This window comes from Barbus barbus (genome assembly GCF_936440315.1).
Source record: "Barbus barbus genome assembly, chromosome: 7".
NCBI classification, from domain to species: domain Eukaryota; kingdom Metazoa; phylum Chordata; class Actinopteri; order Cypriniformes; family Cyprinidae; genus Barbus; species Barbus barbus.
The window spans coordinates 18,683,379-18,700,840 of NC_136735.1; the positions used below are offsets into that span (position 1 = coordinate 18,683,379).

At 37.2% G+C, this 17,462-nt stretch overlaps 1 pseudogene across 1 annotated transcript in view; it reads right to left on the bottom strand.

The window, feature by feature from the left end:
- Nucleotides 1-473: 473 nt before the first annotated feature.
- LOC306872485 (metal transporter CNNM2-like) overlaps nucleotides 474-17,462 on the bottom strand; it is a 42,615-nt pseudogene continuing 25,626 nt past the window's right edge. The window contains exons 2-8 of the transcript in view: nucleotides 14,764-14,907; nucleotides 14,308-14,451; nucleotides 12,270-12,439; nucleotides 11,882-11,975; nucleotides 8,240-8,418; nucleotides 1,556-3,069; nucleotides 474-1,170 (exon numbers count right to left, since the gene is read on the bottom strand). The product of the transcript in view is annotated as a metal transporter CNNM2-like (transcript). The remainder of the gene's footprint in view (nucleotides 1,171-1,555; nucleotides 3,070-8,239; nucleotides 8,419-11,881; nucleotides 11,976-12,269; nucleotides 12,440-14,307; nucleotides 14,452-14,763; nucleotides 14,908-17,462) is intronic.

Consider the following 17,462-nt stretch of genomic DNA (forward strand, 5'->3'; position numbering starts at 1 on the left):
TTAACGACATTTATATGCCATAGCAGGTTTTCTGTTTTAGAATGAAGAAGAACATGGCATGCTAACTAGCCTAAACCAGGATGATACGCTGGCCATCCAGATTCTATTTCTGATTTCCACAGTGGCATTTGTCTAAAATACCACTTCACATATGTACGCTGCATATTACAAAATAAATATGATGGAACATTATGTGAAACATTCAAACAAATCCGTTTCTTGAGCAACATGAGCCGTACACTATCCTAATCAGTCCTGACAGATCAGTCTTTTCACACTGAAAGCAAAAATGTGATGTAGCAATCACTGTAATTCAGAACTTATTTAATGTTTAATATGCAGATAAAATAATGGACAGAGTTACCAGTGTGATGTGATGACTGAAATATCCTGTTATCCATCTGTTAGGACACAAATGTCTTATTAAAAATGCGAACAGTAGATTTTTCTGAAAGAACACAGTACCACAGGGAAACTGATGAATGTTTAATAGCACTTTCTAGAACCGTTTTTTCTCCCTAGGGTTTACATTTTAGTTACAAAGTAGCTACAATTCATTACCAAAGCAAATTAGAAAAAAAATGTAAAAAGCCAGAACCTGTATTTAAACCCACAAGAGCATCTGTCTAGCGAAAAAAAAATTATCAAAGTTGGCTTTAATTTACTAAATAAAGCCCAACATTCTCTGATCTCACCTCTGAAGTAAAATCTTTGGTATAAAGAGCATCAGTTTTAAGATTTCAACCTTGTCAATGTTTAAGCTAAATTGTTAGACCATAGTGCCAAGCGGTGGCTGCCTGTGGTACTGACCCATTTATAAATAATGCAAGAAGTGCATTAATGTTGTTTATCTATTGTGGTTCAAATTAGCATTTGAACACATGAAAACATCTCGGGCAATGTCTTAAAAGCTGCCTGAATCAGATTTACCATATAGTCTGACATTGTAGAAACAGGGTCACGCAGCTGCCACCTATAACAACATATTGGAATAGTTATAGGAATTAGTTGTATGCTGTTTCATGATCTTGGCGTTTGGGTCAAAAAAAAAAAGGCAAGGGAGAAAATATAAAGTGGTAAATAATTAAAGGAATAGTTCACCCCAAAATGAAAATTTATTTCTTCCTGAGAACTGATTTGGAGAAATACATCAATTGCTCAATGGATCCTCTGCAGTGAATGGGTGCCGCTGGTTAGAGTCCAAACAGCTGATAAAAACATCACAATAATCTACATGTCCACATCCACAATCATCCACATCTTGTGAAGTGCAAAGCTGCGTGTTTGTAAGAAACAAATCCATCAAGATGTTTTGTTGTTTTTGAAAAATGTTGTTATTTTAAAATGTACCTCCCCTTGTACTCTCACATCAAAATCCACCAACATATTTGCTTAGAGCTGTTTTGGACTGTTTTAGCATGTAAAGGGTGCTTGATCTCTGCTTATTTCTCTCCTGATTCAGACAAGTTAAGTTGTTGTTGTTTTTTTACTGGAGAAAGCAATATTATTATATTATACAAGATTTAGGGCTCTCATTCTGATGGCACCCATTCACTGCAGAGAATGCATTGGAAAATTTCTTTAAATCTGTTTCCATGAAGAAAAAAAACCTCATCTACATCCTTGGATGGCCTGAGGGTAAGTATATTTTCAGCCAAATTTCATTTTGAGTGTATAATTCTAAAAACATATGCATAGCAGGAGTTTCCAGCATTCATATAAATACAAATTAAAGTCAACATTATATACATAAAGGTAATACACACAAGTACAGCCATTTAAACACTATGGCACCTTTCTAACAGACGCATGATGGGTAGAACAATGTAATGTAGTAGTTGTTTTAATGATGTGGTAAAGACTCGTTTTGTTACAGCCTGGATTCAGTTAGGAATCACACGGATTCATATTGATTCTCCCTTGCATAAAGTCCAGACAGGTCTGTCATTTAATTTAAATAAGACTGCCTTCAGCTTTGCATATAACGTTATTGTGCCTTTGATAGAACTAAATTTTTTAAAGCAGACAAATAGGACCTGTTCATTCTTGGAAGCGAATCCAAAATATATCCGAACAAATATACAAATGTGATACAATACATGCATACAAATAGAACTATAATTTACAATACAGTAATCATGATAAATCATCTTTTAAATAAATTGTGTTTCATTGCACTTGTTAAAAAATTAATTTTTTTAAAGGCAATATAGTGATTCATTTTTTTTAAAGGTGTAAAAGGTACTATGGGATATACCAGATTTAGAACAATAAAAATAACCATTTCTGAAATATACATGTAAAAGACCCTCACCGATGCATATACAATGATGTACTTGTAACTATGTATATATAGATATATATAGCATGTGCATGATATCAGTGACACTCATAGAGGCACACACATACACATGCACAATTTACAGACTGGTGTTTGCATGTGCCGACAATTATATCCTCAGACATGCACGTATGTACAAATGCATACAAAATAAATAAATATGTGAGTAATGCTCTTGGTTCATGGTTTCCTTCAAAGCAGTATTTGGAGCAGTCTTTGATTTACCCTATTATAGCATCTGCCTGGAGTATTTCTTTTGTGTTTGTGAAGCTGGAGGGGCTCGTCAGAGCACAAAAACGTCCATCCTCCAAACTCTTTGGTCTGGGGGACATAAACGCCTTGGTTTATCTGAATGAATGGGGACTGGACCGGGTCACTGGAGTATCCCATTTTGCCTTGGGTCAACCCAAGCTCAGGTCCCAGTAGTAGTACTGCACTACCAGAGTGGAGTGGTTTGGGGTGGTGAGCAGTTCCAGGGTTCTGCTATCCGCTTTGCTCCACCACCCCACTGAGGGCTAGATGGCCCCCTCGCTGTGGCCTGTGTGGTTCACCTTGTTGTGGGCCACGCAGTTCTGTGTCTGGTTGAACAGAGTGGTGGTTTCATCGGTCACTCCGTCATGGAGGTCTGTCAAAGTCATTTCGATTTTGGTGTACTCGCTCTCTGAGGACTGCGGCGTCTTGTCCATGCGTGATGCCATGGTGGCGTTCTGATACTGCTGGCGCGTTACCTGTCAATAACACACAGAAAAAGAAAAAGGGTTAAAACAAAAAAAATTCAAATAAGGTTAGTGTGAATTTAGATTGTACATTCTGCAATGTACCCATTCTCGCAATGCATTTTTTCCCTCTTTTGCAAAATCATAGAAATACTACTATGGATTTTTTTCATTTGCTATTGGGACAAATGGAAATGCAAAAATGATATTTGTTGTAGTTTTCAATCACCACTATAGAAGTTTAGCAAACTATGATGACTTGCACTTTTGAGAATCTGGAAATATGAAATAGGTCCATTGGAAATTGGTTCTGTTGTCTTTTATTTTGGAATTTCAAAACGATCTGTTCATTGTCCACTCTTCTCTTTTACCCTAAAAAAAAAAAACATCCCCAGTGTAGTAGTTTTTTTACTCCCTCATAACCACATAAAATGTTTACTGTATATCAGACTGAAATCATAAAGGACCTTATTAAAAATAAACTACATTGTGCCTCTGTAAAGCCACTTTATGCCATGTTTCTGATCCAACTAAACATTTAAATATCATCTTACTAAGATATTATTTGGAGATATAGAGTGACAACTGATATTTAAATCATTTTAAAGTGCCCATATTATGGGTAATGAAAGGTTCATATTTTGGCTTTGGGAGTCCCAACGGCAGGTTGACATTAGGGTTGCCAACCGTCCCGTATACTGGGCTTAAATGATGTGTCCCGTACGTGACCTCCCTTGTCCCGTTTCTGCTAACCACTGACTGATACAACAGCAGGAGTGCTGATCACTTGAAAATGATTACCGATACCTGTCATCATCCAGTCACAGCCACCCTAACGCAGTAGGCTTAAACGTCAACTAAATCAGAAATCATGAACATAACTGATCGAGGAAGGCTGCACAATCCTCTGCTGGCAGATCACTCCCACCTCACAGCAAGCGGAGCTCGCGCTAATGCCAATTCCTTCCGTGTTTTGACTTCAGTAAATCAGTTTTGGTGAATACAAACAATGTGATTATTTTACATGAAGTCCCACATCCAGCACCGCAAGAGACGTGATCAGTAAGGGAAGTCGTCTTTCAATGTTGTTAAATAGAGAGAAACGTTTTACATTTTTCTTGAAACACAAAATGACCAATAAAAAGTGTCAAGCACCAAAAGCAGCTAATTTTAAATCTAAGCGGATTATAGATAGAATCTATATGCATTTTCACAGCAGTGGGGAAAAAAAATATTTGATCCCCTGCTGATTTTGAACGTTTGCCCACTGACAAAGAAAGTATCAGTCTATAATTTTGATGGTAGGTCTATTTGAACAGTGAGAGACAGAATAACAACAACAAACCCCCCCCCCCACAAAAAAGTTATAAATTGATTTGCATTTTAATGAGTCAAATAAGTATTTGACCCCTTCACAAAACATGATTTAGTACTTGGTGACAAAACCCTTGTTGGCAATCACAGAGGTCAGACGTTTCTTGTAGTTGGCCACCAGATTTGCACACATCTCAGGAGGGATTCTGTCCCACTCCTCTTTGCAGATCCTCTCCAAGTCATTAAGGTTTCAAGTCCTCCCTCCACAGACTTTCTATGGGATGAAGGTCTGGAGACTGGCTAGGCCACTCCAGGACCTTAATGTGCTTCTTCTTGAGCCACTCCTTTGTTGCCTTGGCCGTGTATTTTGGGTCATTGTTATGCTGGAATACCCATCCACGACCCTGGTCCTGTCCATCGTTCCTTTGATACGGTGCAGTTGTCCTGTCCCCTTAGCAGAAAAACATTACCAAAGCATAATGCTTCCACCTCCATGTTTGACGGTAGGGTCAAAACATGGTGAGTTGTTTGTCATCTGACCACATCACTTTCACCCAGTTCTCCTCTGAATCACTGGCAAACTTCAGACAGGCCTGTACATGTGCTTTCTTGAACAGGGGGACCTTGCGGGTGCTGCAGGATTTCAGTCCTTCACAGTATAGTAGGTTACCAATTGTTTTCTTGGTGACTATGGTCCCAGCTGCCTTGAAATCATTGACAAGATCCTCCCGTGTAGTTCTGGGCTGTTTCCTCACCGTTCTCATGATCACTGAAACTCCACGAGGTGAGATCTTGCATGGAGCCCCAGTCCAAGACAGATTGATTGTTATTTTATGTTTCTTCCATTTGCGAATAAATCGCACCAACTGTTGTCACTTTCTCACTAAGCGGCTAGGCGATGGTCTTGTAGCACATTTCAGCCTTGTGTAGGTCTACAATCTGGTCCCTGACATCCTTGGACAGCTCTTTGGTCTTGGCCATGGTGGAGAGTTTGGAATCTGATTGATTGCTTCTGTGGACAGGTTGTCTTTAATACAGGTAACAAGATGAGATTAGGAGCACTCCCTTTAAGAGATCTGAGCTCCTTATCTGTATAAGACACCTGGGAGCCAGAAATCTTGCTGACCGATAGGGGATAAAATACTTATTTGACTCATTAAAATGCAAATCAATTTATAACTTTTTTGAAATGCGTTTTTCTGGATTTTTTATTATTATTGTTATTCTGTCTCTCACTGTTCAAATAAACCTACCATTAAAATTATAGACTGATAATTTCTTTGTCAGTGGGCAAATGTACAAAAGCAGGGGATCAAATAATTTTTTCCCCACTGTATAGGCTACTTATGTATATGTGTATATATATGTGTATATATATATATATATATGTGTATATATATATATATATATACACACACATGTATATATATATATATATATATATATATATATATATATATATATATATATATATATATATATATATATATATATATATATATACACACACACACACATATGGTCAACCCCCACGCCCGGGATGCGATTGTCCCGTATTTTCATTTTCTGAAGTTGGCAACCCTAGTTGACATGCATGTAAGGTCAAAACACATTCATTGTCTTATAATATGCATTTATTATTACCTTACTTGCTCGACGACTCCCAAACGATTAGCTCAACAATTCATTTTTCCAAACCCCTCCTTTGTGTGATGCTAATATGCGGTGATTGGTCCAATTTGTCTCATTTTCATTTCATCATGCCTGTAATGCCTGATAAAGCAGCATTTGTGAGCGCAGTGCTGCTTTGTGTACAGCGTTACCAGGGGAAAAGCTATTCTTAGAGGCACCTAGTGGAAAAGAATGAATTTGCATTTTCATTCAGACCAATGCAAAAAGACCAAGTAGTGGGCGGACAATATGCTAATGTTTCATGTTGATGTCATCATGAAAGGCTTGGGATTTGTTTTAAAAATGACTCGTTTTAAATTACTACGAGTCGACTCTTTCTTTTGAGAGACAATAACTTTATACATGGTGCACTTTCAGATTTAAAACTTTGCAGGATGTTTTCATTCACTTAGAGCTGTGTTACACACTGGATGAAAGGTCATTTTCAAAAATCCATAATAGGGGCACTTTAAGCAAGTAGTCGGGATTAAAACAGCAGATGTAAATGGGAATGTGTCACCCTCGTCTACTTGTGATCCTATCAACAATAAGTACAGCTTAATACCAGGTGTAAACAGCGTCTACAGTATGTTTCCATGAATAACTTTTAACATCTGTGGAGCCTTTCCATAGCACAAAAAGCTCTATAGAGGGGAAGGATTCTTCAGAATATTAAAGTGTTCTACACACTAAGGAAAAAAAAAAATAACTGAAAGGTTCTTTGGGGAGCCTAAAATGGTTCTTTTATGGAATCGCTGTGAAAACCCTCTTTTGGAACAATCATTCCATTGCCACACCAAGAACCCATGTATCCATCTGTCACAGAGCCCTATCCAGTGCCCAAGTCCATATCTATCCCAGTGCTAACACTCAAATCTACATTTGTCTTTGAGCCAAAGCCATTAGTTTGTAACTGAGCCACAGTCCATATTCACCACTCAGCCATAGCCACAGTCTGCCACTGGACTACAGCCATTGGGCCATAGTATAGACCTGGAGTCCTCAAATCTGCACCTCAATATCCAGTTTCCTGCAGCGTTTAGATCCAAACTGGATTAAACACACCTACCTGCAACTTTGATCAGCTTGTTCAGGTGTGTTTGATTAGGTATGGAGTTAAACTCTGCAGGAAAGTGGATCTTGAGGTCCAGAGTTGAGGACCCCTGGTTTAAAGTCTAAACCCCAAGCCACACAATGGGTGCCACAATGGTATCAAAAATGTGCTATTAATGGATTGTGAAGAACTACTTGATTTTGTTTTGGGCAGAGGTCTTCAACCCTGTTCCTGGGGACCCACTCTCCTGAAGAGTTTAGCTACAACCCTAATCAAACACACCTGAAGCGGCCAATCAAGCTCCTCAAGACTGCTTGAAAATTGCAGGCAGGTGTGATGAAGCCGTTTGGAAATACATTTTCCAGGAGAGTGGGTCCCCAGGAGCAGGGTTGAAGACCTCTGGTTTTGGGTATATTAAGGTCCTTTCGCGCTGCTTTAGTTCCAGAACTAAAAGTACAGTACTAAAGTACTGGGACGATTTTGTGCAAACTATTTCCCAGTACCATTTCAAGGGTTGCATTCGCACCGACAGTGGGTACTAAGAAGTGACATAAGCCGGTCGACAGCGACGTTATTTGTACGCGGCGTTCAACAGCGTAAACAAAGAAGAACAACGTTAACAACAGGAGAATGGAGGATGCTGTGATCGGAGCTGTGTTTTTGTTGTGTCTCGTGGGTTTCACAATAATGGACATGGAATTTCGACGTATACGTCAACCGATTGAAAGAACGGAAAAGAGGACTAAGAATCTCCAATGACAATTTGCAGTGTTACATTTCATTGAGGCTGATAGAAGCACAAAACTCTGTAGACGATGTCTTCAGGTAAATGCTGTTTATAAATGCTCTCAGTATGATACAATGTTTACACAGTATATGTTTACACAGTGTTTTAAATCATGGCGGGTGAGGGCGTTTTCGTACACGTTCAGCCAATCACAGATACGTCACGGATAGTTCTTAGAACTGTTTTAGAGCCATTCCTAGTTCCCACGGTGCGAACATGCCAAAAAGTGGGTAGTTCCACAATTAGTTCAGGTACTATGAAAAGGTTCCTGCGGTGCGAAAGGCCCTTTAATTGTAATGACAAGAAAATGTGCAGAAACTGCAAGTGAGCTGGCATGTTTATGTAATTCTGTTTACCTTAATATACTGTACGTCTGACAAAGCTCTGACAGAATAGTCCGGCACATATATCTGCAGGAAGGCATTGAGCTGGTGGTTACTGCTGCCCAGAGACGGTGTGATGGCTTCAATCCGCTCGCTACGATTTAACGAGTCAGAATGGTTCAGTCCAAATGACCGAGGGGGGGATTTGTTTTCTAGACAGGAAAAAGAAAAGCATCATTTTATTAACCATGAAAAAACAAACACATATAATCATGGGTGTAGAAATGATCTCGAAAGTCAATGTAAAACGTATCCCTCTTGCTTATGAATACTAATTATCTGACTTGTTGTTTGACTAGCCTGATGTAGCAACAATGTTTCAACCAGTGGTGGGACTATCTTTGTACGAGCTATAGCGATGTGTTTCGAACCTGTTGAAAAATACACTATTTCGTTCAAAGGTTTTTAAGTAATACTTTAATTTATACTTTTATTCAGCAAATATGCACTTAATTAATCAAAAGTGACAGTAAATACATTTATAATGTCACACACAATTATTCTGAACTGAACTGTGTCATGGCTTCCACAAAAATATGAAGCTGCACAACTGTTTTCAACATTAATAATAAAATGTTTCTTGAGCTACAAATCAGCATATTCAAATATATTCACATAGAAAACAGATAATAATATTCCACTGTACTACTGTATTTTTGAGCAGATAAATGCATTTAGTGAGCATAATGGTCTTCTTTCAAAAATATTCAAAAATCGCTCCACTATGACCCAAAACATTTGAAAAGTAGTGTATGTTTGTAGATATTCATGGCTTTTTAGTACACTAAATCCATAACATCCTAACTTTACAGAGACACTAAGTAGCACATGGTATATTATTATTTGATAACAGCTTTTTAGAACTAAATAATAGCGTCGCTAGTTATGAAGGGGGTGTTTCATGTATGTAAAGTGTTGCCGCTGGCAAGAGTATGATAAAAAGCCTAAGAGCTTTCAAAGTGAAGACTGGCTTTGTTTTTAATTAAACACAGCTTATGTTTTCCACTTCATAAAGAGGGGGGAAATTTACAAGTGCACACACACAAACATTCTCTTAACTCGCACACACTAACGCTTGCTAACAGACATTTAATTTTGCACACTTTCACACTTCAGTAAATACATTTGTTCTTTCTTTCTTGCTCTTACACATAAATATGCATACGCATGTATACACACTGGTTTCAAAAGCGGGGGTGTGTTAATGCCACAATTTGGTTGGAATGTATGTAATCCGTGTTTGGATGTGTGAGCGGAGTGAGGGAGCCACTGCGTCTTTAGTTCAAGGCTCCAATGCTGGCCTGAAGGGGCCCAACTATGACCCTACATGCTGGTAGTCAGCATGAGGTATGTGAGAACAGGGAACAGTATGTGTGTGCATGTGTGTGTGGATGACTATGTACAGAGGTGTATGTGTGTGTGTGTATGGCCTCTCTGTTGCCCTTTACCAGGAGGCCTGTGAAGTAAGAATGTGTGGGAGGGATTCTGTGGGTTTACTGTAACATACGGCACGGTTTACAATGAGTCACAGACAGATGTCTGACCTTCACATTGTTTGATTAGTCACAAATGATTCGGTCATTGCTTTAACTGGACAATAATCATCTAAACTGAATTTAGGATACACATGTTGAGCCACACAAGGATGATATGACATGTCAAGCATGTTGGTTTAACTATACCTGGAGATCCAGTAACAGACTCAGCCCTACTGACCACAAAGGTACGAGACAGGGAGAGAGGAACTGCAGAGAAGACTAAAATAGGAGGAAGAGGAAAGCATCAAAAAGGCAGGAAACAAAACTACAAGGTGTCTAAAAGGTAGAACTGGAGGGAAAAGGACTGAAAGATCAAGGATCAGAGGTACTCTTAGTATTACTGTAGGTCCATGTTGTCACCACCAGAGGTCACCTATGTTCTACAGTATTCCCCTAAACTAGCACATGGTTACGAATTGGTATAAGATTCAACTCCTGCAAATTTCTGATTGATTTAAAACTGTTAAAACATAATAATTTGAAAACACTCCACCATCATTTCAAAATAGCCAGTGGATGCTTCTCCCCAAAGACTTTCATGTGTTTATGTTCTGTTGGATAAATATTATGATTTCTATTGTAACTTTTATGAAATAACTAGTATATTATATCAAAATGTCAGCAGTCACAGGACTACTGGAGCAACTTTTTTATAATGCTGGCATCATTCCATAAACATCATCTTATAAAAGCTGTAAAAACATTATAAAATGCACCAGATGGGCCACATTTGATATAGAAATACTGCAAGTTGCGTGACAATATAGAGTATGTCTAATAAACTATAATAGTTAACAAAATAATTGTTTATTATAATTGATAGCAACAACAATTCCATCCATCCGTCCATCTTGTCACACCACATTTTTATTTAAAGAAAAAATGTGGTTAATCTCACTCTGTATTGCTGGTGATAGGTTCAACAATATGTGTACTGTGACATAAACACAGCATAGTGGAATCTTAATCATTTCACAGGTTTCTTATGTCACAGATGTACTATTTACCATCATATTGCTCGCCCCTACAGATCACAGTATCAGTCAGTTTAAAAAGCTACAAGACAAATGACAGTCCTAAATTCTCTTGCCATTTGACCTCTGGAATGAAACCTTCTGAAATATGCTGTTATTTTTTTTGTCTGAATCACAATCTTCATACAATAATGCCTGACTGGGACTAATGCATAGTAGATTGAAAATAGTATGTCAAAGGTGCCAGAATGAGGCTCCGCTTCCTGTAGATCTTCAAAGTATGTTTCCCCGCATACTACAACCTTCTGCACTATTGCAGGGTATTTGGCTGTATCATGTGGTATCAAGATCATTTTGCATTGGAGTATCATTTCTTAAAGAAACAGTTCACCCAAAAATGAAAAATTGCTGAAAATGTATTCATCCAAAATGTACATAGTTAAGCTTGTTGCTCACCAATGGATCCTCTGAAGTGAATGGGTGCCATCAGAATGAGAATCCAAACAAGTGATGAAAACATCACCGTTATCCACATGACTCCAGTCCAGATGCTAAAAGCTGTGTGTTTGTAAGAAACAAATGAATCATTAAGGTGTTTTAACTTCAAACCATTGCTTCTGGCCAAAATACGAGCTTCTTCCAATGAAAAAGTCCAACATCTGTTGTCCTCTCGCATCAAAATTTGTTTAGAACCGTTTTGAACTTGTAAGCAGTGCTTGATCTGTGCTTATTTATCTCCTGATTCAAACAAGACTTTCTTTTACTGGAGAAAGTAATATTATGGATAGAGGACTTCAGCCGGAAGCAAGGATTTGAAGTTTAAAATGTCTTATGTTTTTGTTTCAAACACACAGCTTTTCATGTGCATTTCTTGTGGATTATTGTGATGTTTTTATCAGCTGGTTGGACTCACATTCTGACGGCACCCATTCACTGCAGAGGATCCATTAGTAAGCAAGTGATGTAATGCTAAATTTCTCCAAATTTAGTTCCTTGAAGAAACAAACTCATCTAAATCTTGGATGGCCTGATGAGTACATTTTCATTTTTGGGTGAATGATTTCTTTAAAACAAACAAAAAAAGATATTTGGATTTAGTTTACCTGGAGAAGCGGTGAGAGCCATCATCCCATATGAGGAGAAAGCTCCAGCTTCAAACTTCATTCCCTCCTTCCCTGCCTCCACCTCCACCTTCCCCTTAGAGAACAGATTACATTGAAAACCAGACGTTCAATATAGCTAGGATCTGTTTTTAAGCAACTTCAAATAGATACTGATGGAGATTTTTAGTTTCAGTTTTTCCTTTTAGAAGGAAGGTTGTCTTTTGCAATAACGCACTACAATATTCTTCTTTCACATAGGGACATTAGTTGAGACGTTTCATACTGGGCGTGTTAAATACTTGTGAAAATCCCAGCTTGTTCTAGGCTAATAAGCTCAATCCCTTCTCTCTATGCCTTCTGCGGCCCTGGACCAAACAACCAAGCTGACCTGCAGAATGAGGATGAAATAGTCCACAGGCTTGTTGCGGTGGAAGAGGTAATGCTCGATGGCCTTCTTATTCTTCTCATTATATTTGAGCTCCCGGATGACGTTGGGGTGCTTGAGGAGACATAGAAGGATCTTCTCAGACATCTGGCTTGGACTAAATGCTTCTACTTCTGTAAAACAAAAGGAGACACAATCATCATCTTCCTCTTCCTGTGGGTTGTTTGCACTTGAAAATGTAATGTAATAAACAGGTAATATCACATTTCCTGGTTTCAAAACATCACACGGTATAAAACCTTGGGATAATGACATTCTAGCATTTTTTGGACAAATAAGTTTCAATAACTGCTTATCCACCTGTGAAAATATTAGGCTACCTTCTCTGACATTTTGAAGATTTTCTTTTATTCCAATTAATGTTTTCAACTGTGTGCATGAAAGTTTCTGTGAATATGTAATGATGTATGCAGTGTTTTGTCCATTATGATGGTTGTTTGTTGCTAAATAACTCATTGTAACATTGTTCTGTTTACAAGAATATGTGCAATCTGGCAGCTGGTCCCTCCTTGACCAGGAAACGCTAATAGTATTGTATTTGTTAATCGATGATTAGCGTAAGCCACAACGGGAAAGTTGTCACCAAATCCTGGTATTAGGTTTAAAGGGGAACTCCAGTCAGAATATGTTTGGCATGCCCTTTTTGTCTCTAATATACACAACCATCCTTGGGACCTTCAGCGGCTTGATCGACAGTAAAGCAAAGGGAAATGACTCGTAGGAGGTTGTGCCAAATGCCTGAACAATTCGGCAAGAATGCAAGAATCAGCAGTTATACAAAAATATAATGTACATTACCATAAATTTTCGCCTATTCTCTTCGAGCATGCATTTATTTGAGCAAAAATACAGTAAAAATATTATCAGTGTTGAAAACAGTTATGCTGCTTCATATTTTTGTGGAAATCATATAGACAGACAGACAGACAAGCATTCCATTTTTTTAAAACATTCCATTCTTTAAAGAATCATGAAAATAAAATCCACAAAAATATTAAGCAGCACAACAATTTTCAACACTGATACCCACTTGTTAAGTCATGCATCACCGCTTCCGGTTCCAAGCGCTCCATCAGATGCCACAAGAAAACAATAAACATTGCTAATATACATTTATAATGCTGCTAATATACACATTTTTAAATGCTAATAAATAATAATAATAATAGTGCTCATAATGAATAAATAGGCTGTTAGATAGTATTCTCAAGTGAAATAATTAGAGGCTTGGGCCCAGAAACAAAGTTTCCTATGTCATGACTTAACAAGCGGATAATAAGAAAAGTTTATTAGCAGCAAATCAGCATATTAGAATTATTTCTGAAGGATCATGTGACACTGAAGACTGGAGTAATGCTACTGAAAATTCAGCTTTGCATCGCAAGAATAAATGACATTTGACTACATATTACAATACAAAACGTCTTTAAAATTGTAAAAAATATTTTTCAGTATAACTGTTTTTATTGTATTTCTACTGTATAAATGCAGTCTTGGTGAGCAGACCAACCATACCAACCCTAAACGTTTGAACTGTAGCGTATGTTATTTATCTAATATGATATTTCATGTTTAAAGAAAAAAATCTGTCAAACCAGAACAGCAACATAACCTTTGACAAAAAAAATAATAAAAAAACATAATCCTTCTGTGGCTTCTGCAGAAAATCTTTTTCCTTTCTTTGAGAAACACACATTATGAAACTGAAAAGTGAAAGAGAAAGCTCTCTTGCCAGTGTCAAAGATGTTTTTAATTCTTTCTCTTAGCTGTTTGCTCAAAGGCATTCTTTTATACGCTAACCCAAACAAGCTGCCCCTCTCTAAATGCAAAACCGTAGAATGCAAAAAAAATAAAAAAAAACATCAACATCATGGCACAACTTTCACCAAATCCCAGAGGCCAAGCTCCTCCTCTTTGTGAGCAGCCTAACCAAACTACAGTCACAGGACACACTGGGGTAAATCAAGCAGCAATGCAGTACACTTGCCTGTTGCTAGGAAACGTAGAGTAGCCAGTAGAAGCTGAGGTGATATTTTAACCTTCATTTCATTGTCCATGTGCTTGAAAGCCGAGAAATCCTGCTTCCTCTCTCGATGGGTGATTCTCTTTTTTGTTTTGTTGTCGGCTGTTGGAAAAGTGGGATGACGGGAAGAAAGTTCAGTGCTGTGTAAAACGCCTTTCCTTGTATGTTTGTAAATGTATATTTACAATGATACCTAAAAAAGTTTCTGTAATGTTAAGTGAGATTTAAAAGTGAAAGCTAAAAGAAATTTCACTACGTAAAACCATGCCATAGCAAGAGACTGGGGAAAGTGTGAGGTAGTTTAACATTAACATGAGTTATTGTATAACTCATTCATACGACATTAGACAATTCATTTTACAATGTACTATTTAAACTGCTTTGTAAAGAAAACAAGACTTTCATGGCACATACTATATAAGTCTGTCTCATCCAGGATTTCAGACTTGATGATTTCTTCAATGATGTCCTCTAGGGTGACAATGCCAAGCACTTCATAGAATGGGTCGCCTTCTCCTTCATTGTTAACCCGCTGGACTATTGCCAGGTGAGATTTACCTAGGAAGCAATAGAGTTGTTTAGATGTCGGTTTAGACACAAATCAATCTTGTTTTAAAGATGTAAACTGTTTACATATAAAAAATATTTACACTCACACAATGTGTTTTCTAACACATTATGGATTGCAAACATAAAGGAAATGTAATACACTACATATATTGCTCTATATTAATAGTGATATAATATATCATAATTCTCTGTGTAAGATTTAAGTTTATAACATATACAAAACCCCCCAATTAAAATATGTATATGCACATATATTAATATTTCTATGATAATTTGTATATGGTATTGTATGTGGCAACCATATATGTCAACAATATATGTTATTTATATATGCAACTACACATCTATCTTTTATATTTCCTTATATAACATTTAGGGTGGATATGCATGTACATGATATTGTATTACACATTTTACTTCATATGACAAAATATTTCATATATTGCATGGCTATATGTTACATTTGTGTATAGGTAAAAAGGAATATTTACACATGTAAAATGCGTTTTGTAACTATATCGAAATGTAATCAAGCTTAAAGGTATGGTTAAAGGTATTCAAATATAAAAATTGTCAATTTACTCTTACCCACTTCATGTCATGACTTTATTTTCTGTTCAGAACACAAAATAACACTGGACCCGATTTCCTTTCAAAACGCTGAGGATTTTATTGTGCTCCACAGAAGAAAGTCAATCAAACAGGTTTGAAACAACATGAGGGGGAGTAAATGATGACACGGCTGTTGGCAGTCTGATAATGGTATTAATATCAAAATGTTTGACAACAGCAACAATCCTACTGTGGTTTCTACACCAAATCTTAACAAATCCTGCACTTACTAGTTATTTCATTACAATCTGTACCTGTACAATCAACACTCTACAGTGTCTCAGAGCGTCTCTGGCATGAAGCCACGCTCTCTTTACTCTCTTTAAGTTCAAAAGTCTGACCCTGTTTCCCAAAACACTGAAGTGTTTTGTCTTTGATATTGAAGGTCTAGAGGTCTAGAGTAACTGGGTTCAGTCTCAAAACATTGTCTATTGTGTCTTTGAACAAAAGTAGTCCAGTCTTGGTAAGAAATATCCACTGGAATGGACAAACAATGTCATAAGCCTTGTGCTTTCTAAAAAGACTTTCAAAGAAGGATCGAACAAGCTCCTGTTTCTGATAATTGGTGTTTATTTCAACTAAATAAATACTGAAAGCCGGTAAAAGGGCAAGGGTGAAACTTTGATACACATCCCATGGACAAAAGCGCAAAGTCTTTTTGTGTATACCGTCAAGCAAAACACCAAACAAATTCTTCGCCTTCTCAGCTTGTGAACTTTTAGAAGGAATTTTCCAGAGAGCCAGGCTAATATTAGCCCTGAAATGAAGTTTCCATTCCACTTGGGCAATATTCTCACCAAAGCGACTGCTGGGTGATCTGATCTGTCTCAGAGCTGGTCGTTTACATGCAGATGGCCATTTGCTGAAATACTAGGAAGCCTGGGACGCACTTGTGGCAAACCCCATGACAACACACAAACAATGATTGGGTATAAATCTCTGCATAAGGTGTGTGACATTAACTTGAGCGTGTGTATCTTCTTTTCCTTATTTTGCCTCTACAATGACTTCAGTGAACAAAGCATGTAGCATGGGAAAAGTGTACTTTGTTTGCAATCTTATATTTTTTACATCACCAAAGTTTGGAATTATTGAAATTATTAAAAATAAATACAGTGTCTTATTATCCCATAAGGAAATGTAACATATGGCATATACCCATAGAACAACATTTATTTTGCACACAAGTACATTCTCTGGGTAGATGAAGAGGTACGTTTATAACATATAAAGTATATATATATATATATATAAAAGTATATAAAATCCCCTTAGTAAATGTGTATATGTACATATGTTAATATAATCGATATGATTATATTTGTACAGTATTATATATATCAACATTTATTTACATATGCAATATACATGACATATGTCCAAAAATGCATGTGCATATGTTTTTACTTCATATAACAATATATTTCATATATGTTAAATTTAATACACATTACATTTAGGTATGGGTTAGACCAATAACAAGGGATGCACCGAAATAAAAATTATTGGCCAAAGCCAAACAAAATGAAACACTGAATACCGAACACGGTTTTTCATGTTTTCCCCCATGTATTTTGCCATTTTTTTTCACCATTGCATAAATTAAATACACTTTTTACTATTTTGTCTTGCTTTTCAAAGAACAAAAAATTACTACAAAACAACAATTTAAAAAAATTTACTTAACACTGAACATTTTTTAACATTCTAGTAGTGGTCGACCGATATTGTTTTTTTGACAGCCGGTGCCGATATCTTGGAAATCAGGGTGGCTGATGGCCGATATAAAGGGAAAGGGAAGTGGTGTGTGGCCAAGTATGGTGACCCATACTCAGAATTTGTGCTCTGCATTTAACCCATCCAAGTACACACACGCAGCAGTGAACACACACACACACACACACACACAGTGAACACAAACCCACCGTAAA